The 18,951-nt window shown below is 42.0% G+C and overlaps 1 pseudogene across 1 annotated transcript; it reads right to left on the bottom strand.

Annotated features, from left to right (window-relative positions):
- Positions 1-1,103: 1,103 nt before the first annotated feature.
- Positions 1,104-11,237, bottom strand: LOC306644925 (death-associated protein kinase 1-like; annotated as a pseudogene). Its single transcript, XR_013766890.1, has 6 exons — positions 11,219-11,237; positions 10,853-11,050; positions 9,757-9,870; positions 8,218-8,337; positions 5,726-5,914; positions 1,104-3,674 (listed from the first exon to the last, which is right to left on the bottom strand). The product of XR_013766890.1 is annotated as a death-associated protein kinase 1-like (transcript).
- Positions 11,238-18,951: the final 7,714 nt, after the last annotated feature.

The raw sequence follows: 18,951 nt of genomic DNA, 5'->3' as shown, positions 1-18,951 counted from the left end.
CTGGAGGTCCCAGAACCACATTAGCATGTGCCTGTCCTGTGACCTACACACAACAAATTTAAAGAGTAAATAGTCTAATAATCCCTTGCATTTGTTTACCCTGCTTCCCCCCCCCCTTTCTGTTAACTGAACAACTTTTTGTGGATATCTGCTACTCCCCATTATTGGTCCAGGGCAGGGGAATAGGAGCCTATCATAGGCACTGTGCCTCCAACCACTGTGATTCTCACAGGACAGGGATGGTCATAAGACTCAGGCTGATACAGTCAGAGACCTTCTCTTGCAATGTTGCACATAGATGCTGCGGGAGGTCAGCCCTTGCCTCTTGTTTTCTGTCTGCTCTTATGCCCTGGTGATGTGAGGTTCATTGAGGTAGGAAAACTGAGGTCAACTTTCAGGATGGAGATGCACAAGAATACAAGGTTCCACTCTTGAATGCAATCACAATTTTTATGCTGCTATCATATTTTCTATGTGTAGTTTTAGATTATTCATGAATACATCATTTCTCATTATAAAAGTGAACTATGTTCCTATAAGAACAGAGACAATCATCGTTACCATTTAAGGACTTTTCCTTCTTTCCTTCTTATTTCTCTGCCCATTGTTCTTTCAATCAATCTTGAGATTTTTATTCAATTATGTTTTTGTTGCCTCTAGCATTTGTCATGTATGGGTACCAGGCTGGTAAGTCCCAAATTTCCTAGCCTCTGGCCAGGACACATGTAGTTTTTACTTAAGGAACAGCAGGAACACAGGTATCTGCTGCTGAGGGCCTTCTCTTGCTCCTGGTGCTCCCTGTGTCTTGGTATACAAGTCACAAACCTTCTGTTCCTGTTGCCAGGATTAAAATGTGTCATTTGATTTAACCATTCACCCAAAGAAAATGGAAGGGTCCTCTGTATATGAAAGTGAGAAAAAATGTGAAATTATCTGGGCTGCTTTTACTTCCCTATGCCACAGCCAGCATTAGTAACAAATAAACACCTGAGCAAAATGGATTGTTTTCCAAACTCTGGGGCTTGAGGTTTAATGGCTTTCTGGGTTTCAGATTGGTATGTGAGTTGATGGTAGGGAAAACCCAACAAAGAAAGAGAACTGCTTTTGAATGAATGGAAAACAAATGCAATAAACAACAGTTTATTTATAAAAAAGAAAATAAAAGCAAAAAGAAAAACAAACTTATTCTTTTATGGCATATTATAGATTAAGTAAAAATACCAGTATTAATATATATGTATATACATACTGTGTATATATATATACACAGATGATATAACATTAACATTACATGCTTCTCAGGACAGAAGAATTAGGACATGTTCCCTCATCAATTTAAAATTCTATCAAAATGTCAAGTCACTGAAAGAAAACGAGCTTCCTGTATTTTCTCTTTTTGACTTCAAGTACAAGAAGTTATCAAACCAGAATCTAAATGCGGAAACCATATGCTATCCACCAACCACAACAGACTGCCACAAATGATGAGTCAGGGATCTTCTGAATTCTTACACAGGTCTCCACAACCCAACAACTGTGTCAACCTTCTACCTGAGATGAAAGGGGATGAAGAAGCGTGACAGTTTGTAGGTTTCATGTGCACATTCACATGGACATTGCAACAAAAGCAAAGTGGACAACGTTTTCTTAGAGCAACAACACTGGCTGTGAAATCACCCTGGAGGAGGATTTCATTGTCCCCTTTCCTTGCTAAATGAAACACAAACAACCCCCCCCCCACACCAAGAAAATAAAAACAAAAACAAAAACAAAAACTCAGGGCGAAGCACCTCTGGCGATGATCAGCATACAGCAAGGGACAAAGAGGTAGCGTTTCCTTGGTGACAGCGCCTGGCTGACTTCGATGATTTCAGACACACCCTCTTCTGCAAGGCACTCACATATTGTCTGTTTATAAATCATACAGAGGGATCCAAGCATGGGAGTCTCTCCTACCAATACAAAAGAGATAAGCTGAGGAGCTGGAATAACAAAGAAAAGAGTGTAAGAAATATGCATGGTGGATAAATGTGCACTTTTCTGTCCTTTTCTCTTTTTTAAGAACATCAATAAAGTAGTTTAAAAAAATCTCATTGAAAAGGTCAGAATTCCAGTAAAATTATTGGTAAGAAGCAAGGAACTGGAGGATGAGAGATGGAGTCCAAAACACTGATAGGATGGACACTTGTTTTTCAAGTGGCCAAAATGAAGAATGTGTGGGCTGCCCTCCTGACTAGAAAGACCATCCCCAGACAAGGGATAGGTGAGAGGGAGGGAGGTGGAGACAGGGAAACAGGCAAAACAGGAGGGAGGGAGGGCAGCATCTTCAGAGCATCTAAAAGGTGGGTGGGGGAAGGAATGCCCCAAGACCTCCACTAGAAAAGATGAGCTGCATCTCCTGCTTCTGAAGTTGGAAGAAACCCTGCCCACATCCAGGCTGTCTTCACCGGGACACCACAGAGCTAATGGAATTGTAAGACGTTCCGCTATTGCAGCTTGACGCATAGGCTTCCTGGCCATTGCTATCCAGGTTGATTTTGAACACAGAGGATGCCTTCAGTAAAAAGTCCGCGGCATCCCTGCGACCCAGCTCCCTCAGTTTGGACATGAGGATGCCTACCGTGCTCTCAGGGTAGTAGGTCCATTCCTGTAGCAGGGCATGCACTGGGCTGGGGAGGAAATCCCTAGGGGCCCCAGTATTGGTGTTGTACTTAGCCACAAGGTCCGGGAGGCCCAAGTTCATGGCCAGAAGGCACCAGTCCTTCCTATGGGGTCAGGTGGATCCAGTAGGCGACTCAGTTTCCTTCGGGTCAGGAGGTTCAAATATGATGCTTGGATGTCCATGCCAAGACTAGCCTGCGAGTACACGTCATGACACCCAAAGCAGGTGATGCTACTGAAGCTCTCCTTATATCCACCCATGGTGTTCGTCAGGGAACTCTCCTTCAAGGTCTGTGCGCGGAAGAAGTCTCGCGGCTGGTAGATCATAACGGGCTCATGGTGCTCCCTCAGCTGCTGCGGGCTCAGGTAGTGCTTCACTGTCAGCAGTCCTGGCAACGTGGTGGCCATGACATTCTCGATGGTGCTGCACACCGAGTCCAGCAGCAGGCAGCACTTGATCTTCTCCGTCTCCAGCCCATGCATCTGTACCTCTATGCCTTGGCCGTGGTTGACCAGCAACACCAGTAGCTCTGCCCCACGGTTGGCAATCTTGCAGCCGCTGACCCACAGGCGAATGTCCGCGTCACCCTCTGTGCTCTGCTGGTGAATCCACCGGCACAGGTTCACCTGGACTTTGTGAAAGATGCCACATGGGAAGGGGGTGAGATGCTCCACAGGGACAATGCGCACGCCACCGTACACCATCACCTCATCCTCCTCATCTGTCCAGGAGCGCTGCAGGTTGTCTGTCTTGATCAATGCAGGGACATCCACCATGGTCCCGCTGCTCAGGTCACGGGCACAGATGTCCATGGCATCCAGGATCTGCAGTAGTTCCTCCACATCGCTATCAGGTACCAAGCGCTGGATGTCCTCCATGGTGTAGCGGCCCCGGTAATGGTGCAGGGCCCGGGGAGTTTCCACCGAGAGCAGTCTTCCCAGGACATGGTGCAGAGCCAGCGGGGATTCAGGAGCAGCACGTCCTGCACAGTTTCACTCTGCATTATATTAATCTGTCAGAGGGGGCAAAACAAAATCACCAGCAGGAATGCAACCCAAGGAAGAGCCATCTGTCACTAAGACCACAGAGAGGCGTAATCCTAGAGAGACAACCCTGAGCACATCTTGGAAGAAACCACCCAGGGCAGTTCCTCGGATTCATCTCTAAAATAATGATACCTCCCAAACAAACTTGACAACATAAGTAAGAGGGATTCTGAGAAGCAACTACCTTTGAATATCCAAAAGAAGAGGAGAGATGGCAATCAAACTCTGCAATTGGTCATTTTCAACTGGATACTGAATCCCAAAATAAATACATAAGTGAATTTAAAAAGTCCATAAGAGTAGTTTTTGGGAAAAGTAAAAAGCCTCCAAATAAAGACGGCATAGCCATACTACTATCAATGTTGTGTTTCTGGAATGTAATCATTTATTAGATTAGACTATGTGAAAGAATGTTTTTCTCTTTGGAGTTATGGGTTAAATTATTTTAGGAGTGCAATGTGTCAATGCCTGTAAAAGGAATAGGTAAATGAACAGAAGAGAAACCCAGAAAATAGAGAAAAATATAAATTGAGGCCTAGAGTATATAAGGGTTCATGGCAGTGTGCTTACAACTTCTCTCAACTTTTTTGAATATTTTCAAAACGGATTCAGAATGTGATATTAATACACCTTTATGTAAATTTTAAAGATACTTCATAGAAAAGGTCTGGAAAGACATGTCACCATGATAACAGCTTTCCCCAAAAGAGTAGAGGAATGAGACCAGAGAGAGTGAACAAAGGGGATTTCAGCTCTATAAGTCATGTTCACTTCTTCAAGAAACCAAGTCAGGCTGGGTGTGGAGGTATATGCCTGTAATGTCAGGCACTGAGGGGCTGAGGCAGGGTGATCACAAGTTTGAAGTCAGCCTGCACAATTTACCAAGACCTTCACCAACTTAGTGAGACCCTGTTTCAAAATAAAGGAAAAGGGCCTGGGATGTAGCTCAGCAGTAAAGCAACCTTGGGTTGGTACCAAATACCAAACAAACAAAAAGCAAAAAGTGGAAAAGAAAGAAATATGATAAAAAACAATGTCACAAAGTCACTGTTCTCTTAAGAGAACAGCTACCTTTCCTCATTCCTTCTCCATGCTAGGATAGGGAGTGCTATGAATAACATTGATCAGGGTGGGCTTCTTCTTCACAGGGATTTCAGACTCTACCTTTGGCAACAGGTGGACACCTCTTCCCTATTTTGGCTTAGACTTTTGAGATGCCTTCTCTGTTTGGTTCTGTTCAAAATGGAGCCTTAAACTGACCATTCATGGCAGGGTCATGACATGCGCATGACATGGCTGCCAAGAATAGAATCGAGTTTCTGACTTTAATATTCTCAGAATTGCTTCTGGCTAGTAATATTCAGAATGGCTACTCCTGGCCCAGACTAGCTCATGCTGTCTCCCGATTTTCACAGGATGGATTCCCTTCCTGGAAATGGGCATAGTATGCAATTAGAACAGGAGTTCCACATTGCACCACAGAGCTGAATGTCACACAACTAAGAGTTGAGACTTCCACTTTTCTGTCATTTCTAGCAAGCATCACTTGCTGGGATTCTTGTGTATCTCAAATTATGAACCTATATCTCTGTCTCAGCATCTCCAGACATCTTCTCGGTAAGGACACCTCACTATCTTTTCTCAATTGTTTGTCAACTCCATGATGTCTCCCCACACCATAGGAGCTGCCATCCTGAAGACTGCCAGGAAGACGAAGAAAGTACCAGGTGCCCAAGGAGGGGACAGTAGAACCAATCACCTAGGGCAGGGGCCCTGTGCCCATGATCTAATGGTGATCTGGAAGACAAAAGAAATCAAAGCGAAGAGCAGCTGCTGAGGTGAAGCAGATGCAGAGAACTGCACTTGTGAGAATCACTTGAGGCTGTAACAACAACACTCCTGAAGATATTGTGACTAACTGGGCCATTTCCACTCTGCTACCCCATGCTCATCCATATGTCAGGAGCCGGATCATGGGACAGAGATGAGGTCCCTCAATCCCTTGAGGCCCCCTTACCTCGCCTGTGCTGTGGAGCTGCTGTGCGATGTGCCTGAGGTCCTCCTCACTGGCCAAGGGGTTCAGCTGGTCCTGCACATCATACACGAACTGCTGCAGCGACATCAGCTGATTGGGCCCATTGAGCTTCCTCCAGGAAGGCAGCATGGAGATGGTTTTCTCACACAGGTGAGTCATGGGAGGGCAGCCCTACAGGGTACAGATAAACCCAAGTTAGCAGAGGGTGTTATTACGACAGGATGCCATGTATTCCAGAATGCTTCACATACCCTGTGAATGAGTTAGCATTTTGCTGGTGGAGTACAGGGGCAATTAGTGTTTTAGTGCACCTACAAGAAAATCTATCCAGTATACAGTTGTGTAGAGGTATTGCAGCTCTGTCAGTCACTGGAAGTAGATGGGAAGTCTTTGCAATTGTTTTGGAATTGTGGACTCAATCCATCCACTTGAGTTCATCAATGTTTTACTCACTTTTCTTCCCTCCTTCTTTACTTCACTCACTTTCTCACTCACTCCCTCATTCACTGGTTAGTGACTGTTTCAGTACAGCAGTGGTCACATGGTGAACACATAGAGAGAGGGAAGGGGAGATCAATGGGTATTCTTATCAATATGAGTACATTCATGGGAACTGTTGTCAAAATGCTATTTCACGTTATATTCATTCTTGCTAATTGACTTGAAATTGACTTTTAACCCTGAAGTTGGTTAACAAAGCAGCCCATGTCATAGACTCATATAATCAACACACCATCCTAAGTAGACACCACACAAGCCACACTGCATTGCTAATTAGGCATCTGTCTCCAAAGCACATTTTTTGTAGTACCTAAATTCTATTTCATAATAATAAAAAAAAAACCCAAATTCTTAGGAATAAAGTTAATTTATTGGGGGGAATGGGGATTCCTAGCTGCCTTTCCTCAGGAGTTGAGGGTGATCAGTCTGCCCTGCAGCTGATGTGCCACATTTCTGGTCAAATTTTCAAGCTCCCTGGGGAACAGAGGCCCTGATCCTGACCTGGGGGAGTGATGATCCCTTCACAGGCTACTACCTGTTTCCAGCTCACTGTCCACTGGCTTCCAGTACTTCATTCCCAGAGGCCTGCCACCTGCCGACTGTGGGCAGACCTTGACAGGAAATTGAGCATAAGTGAGGTGTGTCTTCATGAGAGGAGAGGTTTCCTGAGGATTCTGAAACCCTGACTGGAATGAGAGCCTGTTGCTGGCTGCTCAGGGTTTTGGAAGGGGAGATCAATCAGGAGGTGGCCCCACTGCTACAAGGAGAGTCTAGACTCAAGCTTAGCAGCAGGGACATTCCTGAGAGCAGATTATCATTTTTCCATTTTAGCATATTTTCCACTTAGCTGGTTTTCCCATTTCTTACCAGTTTTGGAGAGCTTTTTGCACATTTTGGGTAAATAATATTTTATCTGTCAAGTGCACTGAATATTTTTCCCTGTGTCAGCATTTCATTTTTTAACTTTATGATTTTTGCCATATATATTTTTTAATCTTTATTTCACCCAATAAGAATACTTATTGGAAAATTTCTAGGGTTGTTTTTGTCTTGCTTTAAAAGCCTTCCTCAGTCCCAAGTTTTTTAAAAAACACATTCTCCCAAATTCCCATTCAAGATATTTACTGCTTTGCATTTGCACACTTAAAAGTTTTAATACATTAATTTTCGGTATCTTTAGTGAGTAGGATAGTTCAGTCTTTCATTCTATGCAAATAACCAGTTGCATAGGATTATTATTAGGTAAATTTTACCCCAATAAATGAAAATGATGTATTTTTGGGGCTTAAGTTTCTATAGCTAGTATGATTTATGTAGGCATTCTCTGAGCAGTTGGTTATTTGTTTAGTTATAGAGTCTCTGTACTATGTTTTATTTATTCTTTCATTTTAAGACAAGAAGCTCTTCCCACTTCATCCCATATAGATACTAACTGGAATTGTATGAAATTTATGTAACTTTGCAAAATGTGAATCATTTACTCATATTTTACCTACAAGAACAGAATCTCATTCTACTTGTTCTCATCTAATATCACTAAAAAATTGTTAGTAACTATCTTTCTACTTCTGTGACTTTTCTAAACCTGTCTCCAGTTAATTTTGTTAGTGAGTGTTTTTCTCAATTTCAAGAGTTTTCTAAAGATTCCAAATTAAAGCACTTAAAATTGCTTTTATAGTTCGTAAAAAGACATTCTATATTTCAAGAAAACATGAAAACTACAAGAATTTCATATACTCTGATGTGGCCCACCTTTGCCTACATCTCTTACCATTTCCTGTTTCTCTCTCTTTCTGTTTCACCACAGAGAAATAGGATGGTAGTTCCACCTCCACATCCTCACCCCCACCCCCAGGACAGTTCTGGGACAGTGAAGCCATTCCCTGAAAACCAAAGCAACCATGAAACAACAGCACCCTGCTTTCTGCCTGTAACAGCAAAGGTTGGATCCAGGCCCCTCCACGTATACTCACCAAAACGATCTGACTCCGATTTCTTGCAGGTGATTCCGAAGAACTTTTATGTCCTTAGAGCCAGAAGCCCCAGCATCCAGCACAAATAGCTTATTTGAAATGTGAAGATCGTTCCCAAACCTGTGGTGACACCAGGAGTCTGAATCAATTTCTCTTGGTCTTTTCATGGAGTGGCTGGGTTCACACTGGCCTCAGAGTCTCATAGAAGGCAAGAAAAGTCCTGGTGATCTTGCAAAGTCCCTTCTGTCCCTGCCTGGTTACACTGGGTTCAGAGGTTTGGGAAAAATGACAGGCACTTCTGGAAATACAAAAAGCAGCATGGGGTTTCCACACATCAGCAGGAGCACAGTGTGGAAATTCGGCACCTCCTCCTGAGGCAGGAAAGGAGTGGTATGTGCTCACCTTTCAAGTGAGAGGAAGAAATGCTCCTGAAATAACTAATAAGACTAATAAGAAAGGTATCATTGTGTATTCTTATCTTAAAGGAATGCTATAAGATTTGAGGTACTAGCTTGTTATGTAGAGTAAGTTCAAACTTTTTTTGATGTAATCTGTTCTAGTTCAGATGTGGTTTGTCTACCAAGGGTTCATGCCAAGGGTTCAGGCTTGGTCCCCAGTGTGTTGATGTATGCAGTGATGGAAACTTTAAACCGTGGGGCCCAATTGGAGATGATTAAGCTTATTAGGGTGCTCTTCTCCAGAAGGACTAACAGAGTTTTCATGGGATTCCAGTTAATTCTCATGAGAAGATTGTTAGAAAAGAGGGAGCCTGACTCTGGCTACCTGTTGCAGCAGATGATTGTTCCCTTTCCTAGGTAATCCCTCTAGGTTGCCATTTGTTATGGTGTGAAACATCAAGGAGGGCTCCACCAGAGTTGGTGACTTGGTGTTTGGATTTTCTACTCCCCAAAGTATGAGTTAAACAAACCTCTTTTTCTTTGTTAGTTGTCTTACCTCAGATATTTCATCACAACAATGGAAAAAAACTAATACAGACTCTTAAATAAAAATTTAAAGATTATCTCTGACCCTGTTCATAATCATATCTTATACATAAAAGGTGCACAAAAGAATACTTGCCAGGAAAAGCACTCTGATGTATTCTATTGTGTTCCATCCCTTCTAATTCTGTCTCATTATATAGAGAGAGTAGGACATGACCCCCTGCATAATTTCATAACCCACTAATGATTTATAACTTATATGTCTAGAAATACTGATTAGTGCTATGGTGATAATTGTGGCAGGGATACCTTGAAAGCTACAAGAACCAACAGAAGTGACCTCTGGGCAATGGTGCTGAAAGCTATGGAAGGAAGTGACATGGCTATGTTCTTTTATCATGTACTCTAATTTGTTATATGTGTATTCATTACTTTGTTAGAAATTAAAAATACAACAGAACAATCAAACAAGCAGGAAAAGCGTTTGATTCCTCCGCCTGGGTCCCATGACTTGTTGTGGTTCCACACCCCTGATTCAGTTCCTGAGGTAGGAGGTGTCCAACTCCATGGCTGGAGACTCCATGCCACCCCTCACCTGTTCTTAATCTCTTTCAGCAAGGAGGTGTCTTTGTCATATCCAAACTCATGATGTCAGTATGAGTGGCCACCAGGACAACTCGGAGTGGGTTCTTCAACTTGCCACCAAAGGCTAGGGTCAGAAAATAAGTCTTGTCAGGAGGCTTACTCACCTGACTCTCCTGCCCAGGTGAGGGGCCTCATGCCAAGCCACCTTTCCAGGTGATGTGCAATCTGCCCACAGACTTGAGGGTCCCATGCCCTCTGTGCAGTGCAAACCTAGAAGGCCCCAGGCCCCAGGCCCAGCCAATAATAGACAAGTCCATTCCCATGCATCTGGGAGGCACAAAAGCCAGATTTTCAGGGCTTCCTTCAAATAGCCCTTGCTGGGTGAGGGAGAAGATTTTACCTCCATCAAGTGGGGCGCCCTTCACAAAATCAAGAAAAGCTCTGAATGCATCCACACCACAGAGATGGTGCAGGAGCAACTCCCTGACACTCAGATGGTGCCTCTCACAAACAGGAGTGTTTATAAAGAAAACAAGACAAAGGAGAAACGAAGGCCAAAGGACCAGCACCCTGAGGGGGATTCAGCCCCGGAAAAACACTCTTACCACTTTTTTCCAGGAAAAGCTAATTTTTCTGTTGTTTGCAACAAGCAAAAGAAGTTGGTCCCTTTTCTTCAGGGCTCCATGGACCTGCAGGATGAATGAAAGCTCATCTTTACTTACAGAGCCAACTCTGATGAATTAGGGACCTTTTAGGAACAGAACAGGAGCTATGGAAGGAGGATTCCACTTTGCACGCAGCTGAAATGACTGTGGTTCTTAAGCATAAAAGAAGTTAGAAATGGCATTCAAGGAGAGGCTCAGAATTGGGCCTTTGAAGAGAAATTTGTGACCATGGGACAAAATCTCCCTGCAAAACCCAACCACCAGGTGGACCCCAGGAAGATTCAGAGAGTGAATGTCTCCTAGTGGAAGAGAAGAAAGGGAGCCACAGCAGTGGGTCACAAGTTGCAGGGCCTGCACCTTTCCCTCCCCTGGGTGCAAGGTGAGAGCAAGGGCTGGAGCAGAGTGGGAAGAATGCTCATTCACCCCTGTGGCTCAGCTCACCTATGGGTTCTTCAACTGGGTCCAGAGACTTCAGGAAACTGAGCCAGAAAATCACTTGGTTCAGCTGGATCTCATAGGGTTCTTCTAGACTAGAAACAATGACTTGGTTGGATGTGGGATCATTTGCAGCAAAATAGTCATAGCAGCAGAAGTATACGGGATTTCCAGAGAACTCCTACACGCTGAAATCCCCAACTCCTACAGAAGAAGAGAAATAAAGAATACCATCCTGAAACAGCACCAATTTCAATCATAATATTTCTGGACATTTGAGGTATTCCAGGAGGACTGGTGGTGTCTGTGGCATTCATATGGACATGTACACTCTGAACTCAGTATAGATCCACACATGCAATCCTTACACACCTGTATCGTGTGTACCCATTCAGATGGAAGTTTCTCTACTTCCATCTGAATATACTTGTGTTTCTTCCTAAATACCTTCAATATGGTATCTATTGCTGAATCTGCTTTATATCTACTCATGATACCTGGAGAGGTATAGGTTAGTGTTCTGTGTGTGTTCTTAGATGCATGCATGTCAATGTGTGTATAGTATGTATATATCTATATAAATATATATAAATATATATATTCTGGTTGTAGAAGTATAAAACTTGGCATGTAAGAATGTGAGAAGAAAAGAAGATGTCCAAAATTTCATTACTTTCAGGGTCATCATGAGTAGTTGACCGGCTGTGGGTGATGCTTGCTGAGAGCAGGCAATATTTGGCAAGTGACAATCATTTCTGCACCTTAATGATATTTTTTTGTCTGATTAATATAGCCCATAGGAGAACCTTTGAATCACAGAGTGGAAACTTAAAAATATATATTTTTGATAACTGCTGCCCCCAAGTGGTAACAAAGAGGCACACCCCAACGGAGAACCCACTTTGGCACCAGGGTCAGAAGGCATTTCCTTAGCATGCTGTTTTCTAGTGAGGACAAGAACAACTTCTGAAGTGCTTCTCCCATGAAACCGGATATTTTACTTCATCCTGTAGGGCCACATCTCAACAGCCACAACCCTCAGTGGGTGATGAAGTTGAATGAAACATGCGGTAACCAGATGACAAACAAGGATAAACTTTATTGGAGGTCGGGTCTCCACAGCACTTACACAGTCAGAAAAGTGGATGAACTCAGAATTCTCTGATGCTACTTCACACATCAGGGGCTGAGAATTTGTGAAATGGAAATAATGCAACCTCCCCACTTCACTTCAAAAGCAGCCACAGTTACAGTGAAAAGTGGAAAAATTGTGCATTAATGTCCTTATGTAGGTTCATTAATAAGCACTGAATCAGGCACCGGATGCTGTGTGAGTTGGCAGCTGTGTGAGTTGGAGAAGCTTGTGTTTAGATTAAAAAGAGCCCATGTGTGGATTAAGTGAGGTGACAAACACCAAATTTTTGCTTAGTTTCTGGCACACAGTTGATGCTTAATTCATATTAACAATGTGCATTAGTAATAATGTCAATATTATAAATATTAATCCATTTTAGTTCCTGTTTCTTTTCCAAGTTTCAATTTTATTGCTGTGCTCAGAGAAAGGAAGTTGAAAGGTAAACCTCAGCTGACTATCCTGGGCTACTGATGCACCTCAGACACCCTTCCTCGGTGAGGAAGGATCAGAAACATGAACTTCAAAAGATCTGTTTTTAGGCTAAGGAACAGATATGACACCTCCATAATATGTACAAAAAAATAAATCTGTGGTACACAACTGCAAAATTGACATTGTTTAGGAAAGTCTTTGAAGTTTTTTTCTCTCTCTCGTGTTTTTTTTTTTTTTTTTTTTTTTTTTTTTTTTTGTGCAACAATTCCCTTCCATTAAAGGGGGAATGAGAAGAAATAAAACTCAAGTTTGCACAATTTTTTTTTTCTTGCTCATTTTCTTGCTCCCTGGTGAAGGGAAAAAAAAATGACCCTTCAGTTCTGGGTGTGAATCTTGACAGCTGCCTGCAATAAATTGACTCATCTGTAGAAGGTAGGATCACAACAAAGCAGGTGGACATCAAAGGACACACCAGAAATGAGAACTGTTAAAGAGTCTTTGGAAACCACTAATCAACTATGAGCTATGCAGGAACAGTGGGATTCCTTGGGAAACCAATTTTGTTGCTCTGAGTACTAACATGATGGTGCATGTCTACAGCACTCCAGGAGAAAAGAAGAAGTGTGAGTCCCCTTCTGAGGGCCAGTACTGCATCAGTGCTGTGGGTGAGCCTGCATTGGCCTAAGGTCTTTCTGTTGACCAGGGCAGAGTCCCTGAGTAGAACACAGTGCAATTTTGCAGTGTATTCAGTTGCCATTCTGGACATTTGTGCCTGTGACTGCAATTTGAGATAGGTCCCTTTTTCTGATATTGCTAATATAGTCTGAGCAAGAGGAGGGCAAACAAAGCCAACAGGGAGCCTGACCTACAAGGTCACTCTTTTTTCTCTTTCTCCCTCTCCCTTTATTTATTTATTTATTTATTTATTTATTTATTTATTTATTTATTTATTTATTTATTTTTTTGGTAACTATAACAAAATATTGAGGCAGGCCACCTTTATGAAGAAATGAGGTTTATTTAGATCACAGTTTTAGAGAGTGAAAGTCCAAGATCAGGCCACCCCATGAATTTGGCCTCTGGTAAAGGCTTAACAACATTATTGTAGGAACTTGAGCAAAAGTGACAGAATGCATCACCAGAGAAAGCCAGAGAGCATTTTAGCAACTAGGCTTATTCTTACAAAAACTCTCTTTTAGAAGAGCTCAGGGTTCCCATAAGGCCTACCCCTTCCAAGAACAGTTGCTGCTCCAGTGACCTAACGACCTCCCCCAGGTCTGACCTTTTAAAGGTCCTACCACTTATCACATTACCACACTGGGGACCAAGGCTCAAACTCATGAACCTTTGGAAGACAAACCACATCCAAACCATACAAACCTCCAAGGTTTGTCATCCACAGTTCAAGTGATCAAACCAGAGGAACCTCTCATCTTAGACCTTTGCCCAAGAAAGTGAAGAGAGTCAGTTACTGGAGATCTAGCAGCCACCTGGAGGCTCCTACCTGTTGGCTTAGCAGCCAGGGGCAATGGTGGGAACCCGGTGGAGTTGGTGGAGGAGAACCTGGGCCATCACCTTCTGAAAAATTTCCTCAGCAGACTGCACTTGAGAGATTCCACCAGAGTGGTTTTCCTGGAACCCCAGTGGCCAAACAGTTTGCGCTTGATTCTCAGCTGAAGGTTATGCATGAGTTGCTAGATGAAGAATCCTCAGTGGGTATCCTGGACATAGAAGGAAAGAGTCTGTTAGTCACAGGAAAAAAATAAAGAAATAAAGAGCAGACCTTAGCAGACTGCAAATGACTATTCCTACTTGGTCACCAGTCTGCATGTGACACCTACAGTGGAGACAGATTTTGTAGTTTCCACCAAATTTCTTAATTCAGGTAAAATTTACATGCTATCCAAGTCATTGTTTTATTTTTTTTTTTAACATCAGATTTTTTAAAAAAATTTTTACAGACTGTATTTTGATTCATTGTACACAATTGGGGTACAAATTTTTATTTCTATGGTTGTGCACGATTCATACCATTCATGTAATCATTATTTTACATTTATTTTAAGATTCATAGGATTTTAGTACATCCCCAATGCTGTACGACCATCACTGCTACCTGGTACCAGGGCACTCTCCTCATTCCCAAGAAAACTACCCATTAGCAATTTCTTGCCAGTTCTGTCTGCTCAGGCTCTGGCAACCACTGCTCTACTTTCTCTCTCTGGATTTGCCTATTTCCATAGCATTTTGGCATTTTGATGCACAACGAATAGGTGTAACATTTGAGAAGCCATCAATTTAACATGAAATAGGATGAGCTCTGTTTGACCAACTGGGGAGTTGCTCCTTTCTTGTGTAGAGGAACTGGTTTCTTGACTTCACTGTCGAGGAGTAAGAGGGAAGACCTCTTACTGTCAATGGAGAGTCTCCTTCCTTGACAGTACTGTTATGAAACAAGTTGTTGGGGTAGAAGAGGCAGCACAAGGGACAAGGCCACCTGCTGTGGAGGGGCCAGATGACACAATAATTTAAAAATTTTTTTAAATTTTTTTGCAGTTGAGGATTGAACTCAGGGCCTTGTGCTTGCAAGGCAAGCAATCTATCAACCAAGCTATATCCCCAGCCCCAAAATAATTTTGTCAATTTCTTCTCAGTCCTCCAGAGAGAAACAAGAGTCTCCCCAACACAGAATCACCCATGAATTCACTCACTCACTCATTTATTTGTCCACAAACATGAAGTCCCATGTGCTAAGCCCAGTGCTGAGAACTGGAAGATTTAGATTCAGCCCGGATCTACAGCCTTGGGGAGATACAGACATGTGAGCAATTTAACATCAAATACACTACAAGTGCTCTTAATGTAATGGTGTTGTCAAGTCCTCAGGGCATCCACTGAGAACCCGGTCCAGTGGGGCATCCCTAATGACGCCCGGGGTTTCATCCTGCCTTCACATGCCATCCTTGTTTCTATCACCTCCTGCTCTGCTCCCTAGTAAGGATGTGTTTGGAATTGTTGAATGCTTCCTGAGGTCTCTTCCTTCACAGGATTTAGTTTGGCTTCTATGCATCTCACAAAACCAGACTTGCCTGTCATTTTTCCTGTAAGCCTCTTCCCCAGGCAGGTTTAGGCCATGCAGTACTCTTGTTCATGACTCCACCAGACTGTAGAATTATATGGAGCTGTTTCTAGATCAAGAGCCAACTCAAGGGTAGAGATAGTATCCCTAGCCCTGGCACATGCAATACAAACATTAACAGATGTTGCGTAACAGACTTCACTCAGAGGGGACCCATGCAAGGGCATCTCAATGAGATATCACCCCTGACTAGACCATTTCTTCAATTCTAAATCCTGAGAAATCCTCTGTTGATCTCTTCTAGGTGACCCACGGTTACTTTTTCTGTTAAAAACTCTGCTGTTATAAGCTCATTTAACTCTTCTGAAGGTTCCAATTTTCCTTCCCCCATTTCCCCTTTTTTATTGGCTCTTTTGAGTTATACATGACAGTAGAATCATTTTTGATAAAATAATACAAGCATGGAATATATCTTATTCTAATTAGGCCCCAATTCTTGTGGATGTACATGATGGGGGATTTCACTATGGTGTATTCATATATGTACATAGGAAAGTTATGTCAGATTCATTCCATTGTCTTTCCTTTTTCTATCCCCCCTCCCTTCTCATTGTTCTCTTTTGTCTAATCTACTGAATGTCTGTTCTTCCCTTCTCCCTGCCTTATTGTTAACTTCTACATATCAGTGAAAACATTTGACCTTTGACTTTTGGGGACTTACAGGGAAGATATTCTTTCTCAGCAGGGCAACACTGGAAATCTGCTGTGGCATTTTGAGCACAATGTGAAGGGATCTACTGGTTCTGGATGCTAGGTGTCCCCATAACATGTCCACAAAAAGTCCTACGCAGTGAAGAATTCCCATAGGTCCCAGTGACTCCTGAGCATCTGCTGAGCATTTTAATAGGAGAAAGATCTGTTTATAATTATCTGAGTCTAGGATTTAAAAGCATTTTACACACAAGACCCTGACAGTTTTGGGAGTGCATGCCTTTATATACCCTGAGTTTTCCAGATTATGACTATTTCACAAATTGGTAGTCGAATATGCTTTCTTAAATTAGGACTCTTTCATGACTACTTGCCCCTCATTTCTTTTTTTTTCTTTTTAATTTACACAGAATAGTTGTACAAATTTATTGGTTTAATATGATGTTTGATATATATATATAATTGTGTAATGATCAAATCAGTGTAATTACAGTATTGACAATCACATCAAATTATTCTTGTTTCTTTATAATAAAACATTCAAACTCCTCTCTTCTGACCAAGTTGAAAAATATATTATTTTTTGACTATAGTCATCCTATTGTGTAACAGAACAGCAGAATCCACTCCCACATTTAAGTGTAGCTTGAACCTATTGACCAGCCTCTCTTCATCCCACCATTTCTTTTATCTTCTCCAGAATCTGGTAACCATTAATCTACTCTGGGCTTCTATGAGATAAAATTCCATTGATTTTCTATATAAGTAAGATCATGTGGTATTTATTTTTTTGTGTGTGTCTGACTTAGTTCACATATAATGTCTTCCAAGTTCATCACAGCAACTTTCCATCTCACTTACAGTAAGTGCCAGTCATCTGAAAATGTCCAGTAGAATCCCAAGTCATTTGCTTTTGCCTTCTGTGGCCCACATCTCATCTGTCCCTCACTTGCTGCATTGCAGCTGTTCTGAGTTGCACCATACTAGGCCCTGGGTGTTCTTTCTCCAGATTTTCCTCAGCCAGACTCGTGGTCTGTCTTAGATCCAGGTATTCTTCTCAGGATTCCCTGACCACATTCTTAAAAATCCCAAAGATTCCCTAACTCTCATGGCCTGTTCTTTCCCCAATGCTGTTTTTTAATTTAGCATTTATTACTGCCTAGCATTCCTATCATTATACACTAGACTACGTAACATGGGGGCAGGGAATGTATTTTGCTTACTGCTTTTCCTCAACTTCTAATGCGGTATTTGTCATATTGTAGATGCTAAATACTTGGTAAATAGTAACTGTGATTAATATGATGATTAATAGGCTCTATTATATAACTTTAATTTCCCCAATCATTTAAATAGTGAAGTTCAAATGATTTAATGCTATTCTGCATGAGAGAAAGAAAATCTGTGTGTTCGTGTATATAAACTGAAACAAAGATTTTGTAAAATAATATCCTCTTCTCACTGTTGGGGATAGGCTCTGATAACCTATGCCATTAACGCATGTCATTGATTCTAAGGTGCATGTTTATATTTCTATTTTAATATTTCTGAAATCACACTGTATCTAATATTTAGATATTAAATATGATATTAAATAGTATCAGCATGAAAATTTTCATAATTTTTACAGTGATACTATTTATAATGACAAGACTGATATTTATTACAATTGACAGCAACTTAGTCAGCAGAAATCTCTATTTCTTTTTTTCTTTTTTTCTTTTTGTTTGTCCTAATTAGATTGTACAGTAGTGTACAATCTGGCACATAAAGTCTCATTCCTATATACATGGTGCATATGTGCACATAGGGTGATAATGTCTGTCTCACTCTGCCATCCTTCCCACTCCCACCACCCCACCCCTTCCTTCACACCCCTCTGCACAATCTAAACTTCCTTCATTCCTCCCTACCTGCCTCTACCACTATGGATCAGCATCCACTTATCAGAGAAAACATTCAGCCTTTGGTCTTTGGGGATTGACTTATTTCACTTAGCATGATATTCTGTAACTTCATCTATTTACCTGCAAATGCCCTAATTTCATTTTTGTTAATGCTGAGTAATATTACATTGTGTATATATGCCACATTTTCTTTATCCATTCACTTGTTGAAGAGCATCTAGTTTGACTCCAAAGTTTAACTCTTGGGAATTGAGCTGCTATAAACATTGATGTGGCTGCATCCCTGTAGTATGCTAATTTTAAGTCTTTTGGTTGTAAACCAAGGAGTGGGATAGCTGGGTCAAATGGTGATTCCATTTCAAGTTTTCTTTAGGAATCTCCATACCACTTTCCATAGTGGTTGCACCAATTTGCACTCCAACCAGTACTGTATGAATGTTGCTTTTCCCCCACATCCTTGCCAACACTTAGTAGTGCTTGTATTCTTGATAATTGCCATTCTGACTAGAGTGAGATAAAATCTTAGAGCCCTGTATTTCTTGGCATGCTGCAGAGAGAGAATTCAGAACCTGTCAGAGAGACAAGCAGAGATTTATTCAGAAAGGCAAATCACAGACTGAAGTCCATGGCTACCCTGAGGCACCCTTCGGGGGTGTGAACTCTCCATGAAAGGAAACCTGTAGATGGTGAAGATGAGGAACAGGCATGGTGGGTCTGCCTGGTGGCTCAATTCCATGGGTCAGGGATGCAGTGTGGGGTGGCATCTCTATTCCCCACAGGACTTGGGGTTGACACTCTCTAATAGACTGGCAGCTCCTGGACTGTACTCATATCCGGGGTC

The sequence above is a fragment of the Sciurus vulgaris genome, assembly GCF_902686455.1.
Source record: "Sciurus vulgaris genome assembly, chromosome: 15".
In the NCBI taxonomy this organism is placed as follows: Eukaryota; Metazoa; Chordata; class Mammalia; order Rodentia; family Sciuridae; genus Sciurus; species Sciurus vulgaris.
This window is presented reverse-complemented; position numbering and strand designations above follow the sequence as displayed.